The sequence below is a fragment of the Sciurus vulgaris genome (assembly GCF_902686455.1).
Source record: "Sciurus vulgaris genome assembly, chromosome: 4".
Taxonomy (NCBI): Eukaryota; Metazoa; Chordata; class Mammalia; order Rodentia; family Sciuridae; genus Sciurus; species Sciurus vulgaris.
This window is the reverse complement of record NC_136464.1, coordinates 83,344,826-83,354,558: the sequence shown is the minus strand read 5'-3', so window position 1 is coordinate 83,354,558 and position 9,733 is coordinate 83,344,826. Positions and strand designations below refer to the sequence as shown.

The 9,733-nt window shown below is 37.4% G+C and overlaps 1 protein-coding gene across 2 annotated transcripts in view; it reads left to right on the top strand.

The window, feature by feature from the left end:
* The first annotated feature begins 722 nt into the window (after window positions 1–722).
* ATAD1 (ATPase family AAA domain containing 1) overlaps window positions 723–9,733 on the top strand; it is a 75,003-nt gene continuing 65,992 nt past the window's right edge. Inside the window, exon 1 of one of the 2 annotated variants that reach the window (XM_079138343.1) lies at window positions 723–841. The gene's annotated coding sequence lies outside the window, so the exon portion shown is untranslated. The other variant, XM_079138344.1, reaches the window with a different exon arrangement.

Sequence of the window (9,733 nt, the reverse complement as noted above, 5' to 3'; positions counted from 1 at the left end):
TGATGCCTCTTTTATGGGGATAGTGTCAGTCTGTGTATTCAGAAGGCGATGGCTTTCTGTTTGCTCCCTTAGGACCTCGTGTGTGATGCCGCACATTTTGGACAGGGGAGAGGAATTGGGGGGGGGGGGGTTACCGAGGGGGTGTAAATCAAAATACGTAAGAGAGAGAAGTCAAAATATAGAACATACTACCAAATTGCCCTATTCTGGCCCAACTGCTAGGCATGCCTGCGTGGGCTGCTAAGCCGTTTCGTCAGAGGAATTTCAGGCGCCACCCCCAGGTGTCTGTCAGTAGAAAAATGGGAGAGGAATGTGAGCTCACTCTAAAAACTGAAAGACAGATGGGAGGTGGCCATGCGCGTTGCGCTTTGGGCTAGACAGAGCAGCAGCATAAGAGCTTGCAAGGGGTGATGGGAAAGAGTCAAAATCAGCTGGCGTCAGAAAAAAAACTTTCTTGCGCGCTCAAGAAGTCTCCCTTATTTGTTGGGGATGCTCCCAGTTGGTCAACAGGGCAGGGACGTTATGTGATAAGCGCCTTCTCGAATTCAATCTGAGACACACCAGCTAAACTCAGCTCTGGCAAATGCTGCCTGCAGACACATCGGCTTCACGGAAAGACTAAGCCCAGCGAGCAGCAGAGACAGCATCAGATACGTGAACCCACTCGCGAGAAGCCCTAAACCATAGGACCAGGAACGCGCCGGCTCCGGGCACCTCGGCTCGCGCATGCTCAGTGTAGGGGGCGGGCCGCGGCGCCGCCGGAAGCGCTCTCTCTCAGGCGGCATTTCCTTCCTGTGCAAGACCGGCTGAAGGTTCCTGCTGCTGCTGTTTCTTCCTCCGGGTGAGTAGCGGATTCCCTCGGGGCCTGGTGAGACGCATACAGGATCTCTTCGAGCTCCCCTAGGGAGAGGCTCCAATATGGGAAACCCCACCGGAAAGGTCACCTAGCCCTTCTCCACGTCCCACCTCATTGCCGCCCCCCAGCGCTCCGTAGCCCTTACTATCGAGCGGATTAACCTCCAAGGGCGTCCCGGGCCTTGCCTTGGCTTCCGGCCCGGCTTGGGCCCTGGGTCTTCGTGGGCGCTGCCTGCCAGACTTATGTCCATTTCCAAGGGAATCTCTATAGGCAGCCTGATTACTGTGGAGGCTTAGGGTCGTCCCAGGCGACCTCAGAAATAGGTTCCTAGGCGAAGGTGGCCGGAATGAGCAGGTCTGGTTGTTGCACTGGTGCTGCTATCACTTTGTGCGAAAGCAGAGGTGATTTTTAAGGACTAGGCAGGCTTTCACAGAGAATGATGTTGTTAATAATAACCTGTTCTCTGTGTGAAGGCTGGCAGGTCTCACACATAGGCTCTGTCTACAGGGCCTCGACGTCTGTGAAAGTGGGACTTTCTGAGTTTGAGAAACCCTTTGTAAAACGCTGCAGTGACCTAGAGAAATAATATGGCATGAATGCTTTACTCTGGTCTCTTACTCTGTCAGTAAATTGTTCATAGGTGAGGTAGTTTTCCACCCTGAAATCGAGAAATCAGACTAAACCAACTGGTATTCATGTTTGCCTAACAGGTAACTGAATATTCAGAGTTTTGCGATACATAGCACTGTGTATATGTATATATTTGTGTATTCGTTTTGTTCAACCTAATCTTTGTGCAAAATAGAAATACATTCTCTCCTGTTGTGTAGTTTGGCAACTTTTATTCTTCTGGAACGGTATTGTTACTGTAATAGCCTTACATCGGAGGTATATCAGTGTTCTAAGAATGACAGAAAAGTGTACATCCCATCTATAGATAAAATGAAAAGTATTTACAGTTACAATCTACAAAGCAAGAGGTTTCTTTCAGTTTCATTTCAGGATTTTGAAGTCATTTAAAAAGGTAGTGTACTGTTTTAGAAGTGCCCTTAGTAATCCTGAATCTATTTTATTACGTTAATAATTTTAGAATAGGAAACTATGAAAACGGGTTTTTTGTGCCTTGGCATTTTAAAATAGAATTAAAAATTGTTAATATCTTAATGACTTTGGAATGTACTTTGGGAACAATCCTAATTTGTTCATGTAGTTCAGTGAACATCCAGTAGATGGCGGTTTATCACTACCAACTCAAACTTTATAGAAAAATGAAAATGTTTTGGTGGAATGTTACTACTTTTCACAGATTAAGTTAATAAAGCCCTTACCTTGCCTGCTGGGTTATTTTCATGCATGAATTGCACCTCACATGGTGATACCACACATTCCTACTGCATTTTCAATTTTATTCTGATGGAAGTAAGCCTGAAGAAGTCAAATTTTCACTTCCTGTGAGAAGTGTTGTGTAACCCAGTTTTTCGAATCTATGAGGTATTGTGTAACCCAATTTTTAAAAATCCATCCTGATGGAAAAAAGCATACTTTGATTTGTTACCTGAGGAAAAATTTCAGTTAGATGGTTTCTTCCAGCTCCATTTTAAAAAATAATTCATTGTAATTAATATAATTAGTTCCTTAAGTAATTACATATTAGGCATTATTGTGTATCCACTATATAGTAGACTTTGTGTATAGATGTTTAATAAATGCTTATTGAATGAATTAAATTGTTTTATATCTGTGGGCCAAAATTTCTTCATCCGAAATGAAGGACTTCACTTACTTAGTTGTTATGTTTAAATTATTATTATTATTACTTTATTTTGATACTGGGGATTGAACTCAGGTGCACTTAAGCACTGAGCCGATACCCAGCCTTTTTTTTTTTTTTTTTCCGTATTTTATTTAGAGACAGGGTTCCTGAGTTGCTTAGTGCCTTGCTAAGTTGCTGAGGCTGACTTTGAACTTGGAGTCCTCCTGCTTCAGCCTCCTGTGCCCTTCAGATATGTTTAAATTAAAGAATTATTGCGAAGTGAATAGCTCTTACTAATAACGTGAAACCTTGACTTTTGGAAATCCTTCGGAAGTTTGACTTTTTTTTTTTTGTTTTTTTGTTTTGTTTTCTGGTGCTGGGGATCGAACCCAGGGCCTTGTGCTTACAAGGCAAGCACTCTGCCGACTGAGCTATCTCCCCAGCCCCAGTTTGACTTTGTTGATTGGAAGATTTTTCTTCAGTAGAACAAAAAATTTTTGAATAGTCTTTGTGTGACAGTTGTGAAGATGAATAAAATGTTAATACTGTTTATAAGGATTTAAACTCCTAATTGAGAATAGATATAAATTCAATAATGATTAAAAACAAGATTTCTTAAAATGGTATAGTAGAGCTAAATGAATAATATAGAGGATTAATGTGATATGAAAGGCTTCATGGAACAGATAAGGTTAGCGTTTGAAGTGGGTAGCATTTGAGTCATCTTAGATGAATGAGGGAAAATGGCCCCTCCAGGGTGCAGGCAAATACAAGGCTAAAGGGAAAATTTGGCATTTTCATATGCCAGTGACTCTTATCTGTTGAGAGTTCCCATAGAGAAATTTGAGAAAGGATGAGAGGTAAAAGGCTTTAAAGTGACTCTGGAGCTAGATGAGTATAGTTTTGAATGCTTGGTAATCCTGCGAAGGGAAAACTTTGAGGTCTTGATAAAAAAGAAATAGAGTATATATTCTTGAATGGATAAGGAGGCATATAGTAGAAGTTTAAAAATATAAAAGTATTGTTGGAGCTGTTCTAGAGGAAGGAGATGAAAAGGATCTTTAACTTAGAAAATAAACAATAATTTTACAGCTGGGGGCACCATGGATCTTAATCTATATGGTACCTAATTTTTAGGTGTTAACTAAGCTGTTTGTACAAATTCTGATTTGCTCCTTTTCACATCAGTGCAAAATATATATTCCCGTGTGTGTGTGTGTGTGTGTGTGTGTGTGTGTGTGTGATAGAGAGAGAGAGAATCCCATAGCATTCAGTACAACTTTATGCAGAGTTGAGTGGCATTGTTTGAAAATATGATCCTGTTTCTCAAAATGCAATAGTCCCATCATCCCTAATAAGTTTTTTGTTTTATATAGTTATTGCCTTTGATACTGTAGTGCATGCCCACTGTAAACCCAGCTGCAGTTGTAGCTGTTAAGGGATATACTGTATGTAAAAGGGAGCATATCATCTTCTTTTTCCCTCTCTTTGGGTTAGTACTTTATTCTTGTGGTGGTTTTCTTGTTTCAGATTTTTTGAAAGTTCTATTGTTTTACAGTTAGCTGGGTCATTGGGAGCAATAGATTGGCTCAAAAAATTTAATGTCACTTATTAATTATGAAAATGGCATTTAAAATTAATCAGACTTTGAAAACTTGAAAAAGCATGAGAAAAAATAAGTTGGTTCATAGTTTGAATTTCACTTTCAAAAATTATCTGGTATATATGATACTTAATTGAAGAAATTGTCAGCATCATATTTGTAAAAATTTCATTGTCAGGCAGCCTTCGTTCAGTGAATTAGTGCCAAAGTCATCATTTTTCCAGATTCTCTGGAGATATTTATTTAAAAACTGAAAGTAACTTAAGACTGTGTTTTTCAAGTAAAATTATTTTACTACTAAATAAACTTGTTTTTAATCTACATTTGCAAGAAAAGCTTTAAATGTGTTTACTTAATGTTTGAAAATCCATTTCTCCTTAAAAATGAAACACTTTTAAAGGTAGGTAATGTTTGAATTTGATTAGAAGTTAGCTTCTTGCTTAGTTCAAACTATTTTAACAGGCTGTCAGTGTTAATGAATATAATATTACCTAGTGATATTTCTCTTTGTTTTTTAAGGTTAACAATCAAGATGTACATGCTGAAGCCTTTTTCTCGTCCCTTGAGTCGAAATGAAGTTGTTGGTTTAATTTTCCGTTTGACGATATTCGGTGCAGTGACATACTTTACTATCAAATGGATGGTAGATGCAATTGATCCAACTAGAAAGCAGAAGTAGAAGCTCAGAAACAGGTATGATTGAAATGTTTGAAGATAATTTTTCTTATGACTAACATTCTCCTTCAAAACTAAAAATAGAGCAGATATTTAAATTAATGAGTCCTATAAACTCATAAGAAATGCAATGATACACTTATTTAGTATCATTATTCCTAAAAGCTGTTAGTAAATTTATTGATAAACTATATGAGCAATTTATCAGAACAAGAAAAATGATGAAAAAAATACAGTATTTTGTTGTGAACATCCTCTAGTATATTCTTCTCAGCTTATAAATGAAGGAATCTAAGTAAAAATTTTCAATAGATTAAACAAAATTTACAGCTTCAGTAATGGTATATATTTTGCTTTGTATGACGTTTGAAATTTGGATAAGGCCAACAAATTGTCAGTGTTAGACTTAACAGACTACTAAATATAAGAAATTCCTTTGCCACTGAGTTGCATCCTCAGTCCTTTTTATTTTTTATTTTGAGACAGTGGTCTCACTAAGTTGCATAGGACCTCGCTAAGTTGCTGAGGCTGGCCTCAAACTTGCAATCCTCCTGCCTCAGCCTCTTGAGTCACTGGGATTACAGGCATGTGCCTCTGTGCCGAATTGAGTTGTGACTCTCGATTCATTCAATAAGTATCCATTCTTGCTGTTAAGGAAAAAAGATGAATAACTCTTGTTCTTTCAAAATACTATAGACAAGTTGAGAAAAGGGCTACGTTACAGGCATAGCTCTTAAATCGGTAAAAAGTGAAAACCATAGTTTCATAAACACCATTAGTAATATATATATGAAAAATAGTTTGGACATTTATGAATTTATTTATTTCTTATTCTTTTTTTTTTTTTTTTGTTTGTGGTGCTGTGAATTGACCCAGGGCCTTGTGCATGCTAGGCAAGCACTTTACCAACTGAGCTATATCCCCAGCCCTGAGCTTATTTCCTAAATATGATTATAAAACAATTGGCTCAAGGTCTATCTTATATATTTAGCCTACTCATAACACTCTGGGAAAGTCTGAGTAGTGTAGGCTGAAAAACAAAAAATGATCATGAACAGGTACTCTGCTGCACACCTATAATCCCAGCAACTTGGGGAGGCTGAGGTAGGAGGATTGCAAGGTTGAAGCCAGCTGTGGCAACTTAGCAAGACCCTGTCTCAAAATTTTAAAAAAGGGCTGGTATGAAACTCAGTGGTAGAGTGCCCCAGGATTTCAATCCTCAATACCACCAAAAGAAGGAAAAAAAACCAAAAACCTGATATATATTATATACCTCACAGTAGCTTTTTTTTTTTTTTCCACATCTGAATCAAGAAAGTCAGATTTAGTCTCAGGTTAAGATATTGATAAGATATATCATTTTCAGCATTTTAAAAGGCCAGGGGTATGACTTTTAAACAAAGATTTTTGTCATTGTTTTTCCTGGACTTCTAGGGGCTCTGGTGGGGGGTGATATATATATTTTATTTATGTATATGTGTGTATATATACACACACACACACACACACACACATATGTACACTTACTTGTGTGTGTGTGTGTGTGTGTGTGTGTGTATAAATCGTGTAGAAAGTAAGTATGGATATTAAGTGATACATGAATAGATCACATCATTAAGCCTTTGTTGAAAACTATATGTATAGTATTGTTCTAAATATCGGGTATGTGAGGTGTCAGATAATCTGTCCTCGTTGTGCTCAAAGTAAGGAGAAAAGAGTTGTCTGTGACAATATGAATTACAGTAGTAAGTGGCATGTGCTGGTTGCCTAATGAGTAATACAGAATATAAACTAGTTTTTGGAGAAAGGATTAGTTACCATAACTGAGGCAATTGAGTATGGTTACATGAAAGAAACCTCTAGGTTAGCAAGCAAGGACAGTGTTAAGTAGAAAGAACATAAACATTATCATAGTGGGGTTAGGAATAGCAAGACCTTTAAAGGAATGCTAAATGATCTAGTTAGGTTGGAGAGGAAGGTTTATGTAATTAATTATGTGGTAGAACCTGCAGGGAGATGTAAGGACTCATGCTAAAGGGTCCTATTATGAAGTCAGAGAATAGAGCTCTACCTTCTCTTTCTTCAATCTTTAATTTCTTGTGGGTATACTGAGGCTGATTAAAAATAGTACAGCATTTCAGAAGTCCATCATCAACTGAGGAGACATGCTTTTTGCTTCTAATGTTATCTTGTTTCACACTAACTTACTAATGTTTAAAACATCCAGAAAAGATTATCATGGGATTTGCTTGTCTAAGGGCTGTAGCTTATCTGCATTCTGTTCTTCACTGTATTTCTGACCAACTATTGAAATATACTGTGGACCAGTTGAAGACTCTGTATAGGCATGATAAACCATTAAATATATTTGAATAGGTGGGTAATATGCAAAGCTCTGCTTTTAGGATAATTCACTTTATGGTGGTGTATAGGAGGAATTGATATCAAGAGGAAGTAAAAGCAAGATATGTTAGTTATGGACTATAAAAATTCTGACAAAGACCTAAAATGGAGCAAAAAGGGGAGTGAAATAAATTCAAAGTGATAACAGAAAGGTCTTCTGTGATGATGTGAGGAAAGAAAAGGGTCTTGGTATAAAGGAATCATAGTTGTCTGGATTCCTCAATTCATATTTTTATAGAAGTTTAGAATTGTTAGGGCACATTTTATGAGATGATGACGTTTGATATGGGCATTGATGGTAGGGATTCAGGGAGAAGTGTTGAGATAGCAATTGAAGTTGTAGAGCTGAATCTCAGCAAAAAATGTCAGTCTTAGAGGTACCTTCCTTTTGCCCATAAGTAATGGGAGTCATTAAAATAATGAGTCTCTGTTGAGATGGTGTAAATCAAAAGATTTTTAGAGCCTTTTCCAGAGCACTCTGGTCTTCCCCCACCACCATCTAGAGTTATACATACAAATACTTGTTGAGAGCTTCTGTTGTAATTGTCACAATAATCAATGCTGATTGATGACTGTATTGAGAGTGCTGAGATCATCAAAGGAGGAGTAATAAAGGAACATAAATTGTAGACTAAAGAGTAATCCTTGGCACTTTCCCATCATTTAGGGAATAGGAAGATGATGTGAAGCCAGTGGAGAAAGACTAGGTCAATCTGGGTTACTATGTACCTTAACTGAATTTCTGGTATAGAAAACTAAATAAACTAGATAATATTTTTAAAAATCCTTTTTAAGGTATTCATGAGCTATCACGAAAGTAAGGAATTCTGCCTATACCAGTGACTTGGGAGACTGAGGCAGGAAGATGGCAAATTTGAGGCCAGGCCAGCAGTTCATTAGATCCTATCTTAAACAAAAAAAGATCTGAGAATGTAGCTCAGTAGTAAAACACACTGGATTTAATTCCAGTACTGGGGTGTGGGGGGGTAAGTAAAGAATTCAGGTAAGAAGTATTTCAGGCAATATTTGTTGGAAAATCGGAAAAAATAAATGTTGTTGGTGAGAACATAAAGTAGTAAATTATTTTAGAAGATAGTTTGATGTTATCTAGGAAAATTGAAATGTGATATTAAATGACCCACAAGTTTTTATTCTGAACTTGTCACCATGAATCAAGAGCCTACAAGATGCTCATGCTGTCCTGCTTGTAATGGAAAAAAAATCGGAATCAACTTAAATAAATGAATAAATGTTGGTATTATGTATACATAGGGGAGGAAAATAATTTTCATTTGGGCAACTATGACAAAGATGATTGACAAGAGAAAACAGTTTCTTTTCAGGTGTATTAAACAAGTAACACCTAAAGAGTATCCAGAGAGAATAACTCAAAAGTTTGGGTTAAAAATGAGTTTGTATAGTATTTAGCCAAAGGAATGATGGATTTAGAGAAGTGACCAAACAAAGGACCTGAGTCTAGGGAAGAACCAAATTGTGGGAGTAAGTATATGAAAAACCAGAGATAGAGAAAAACTAGTGCCTATAATCTTGAGTGACTCTGAAGACTGAGGTAGGAAGATCAAAAGTTTAAGGCAGCCTCAGCAATTTAGTGAGGCCCTAAGCAACTTAGCAAGACCTAGTTTCAAAAACAAACAGGCTAGGGATGTTAACTTAGTGGTAAGCACCCTGGGTTCAATCCTTGGCACCAAAAACACCCTCAAAACAACCAACCACCAACCAACAACAAACCAAACAAAAAGTAGAGTTTGTTATGTAGATTTCTCTGGTTTGAACATTTTCAGGATGTGTCTAACCTGGTATTTGTGCTTAACTTCTGTCCCTGGTAGAAAGGGGAGAGATGACACTTTCGTAAATTTATGTCTTGCTTTCAGGAAAATACAGGGAAGGCAGAGGACTTTTCTTATATGTATTTGTTTCCTTTGAATTGCACTTAGCTCAAATATGGCATTCAGCAGAGAAAAGTGACTAGAATAAACCAAGATAATTTAAGGTACTGATCATAGTCATTTCACCTAAACACACCTGTAGCATACAAAACATTGAAGGCTGTAATAATGGTTCAGTGTGGCATTGGTTCTCAACTAACTTGCCTATGTTCTGGGGAGAAATATCAGAATTTAAGGAAATTGGTGGAGTGGTGAATATAATTTTTGTGAAACCTCCAGAGATATTTTTTGTTATAGGCCCCTCCTCACACTATCTGGAGAATGACTTTTGTATAAAGTTACTATTACTTAAAGGAAGAAGTTCAAAAGAGGATTGGTGTAAATGTTGTGGGTCATATTTCAAGAGAAATATGACCTAAGAAGTGTAGTAAGTTTGGTGAAATCATTAAGCTTGGAAAGAGCATTTTCATTTGGGTGAGGCAAGTACAGTTGGAGGTAAAGAATATGGTCATTCCATCCAGGTGGAGTGATGTACA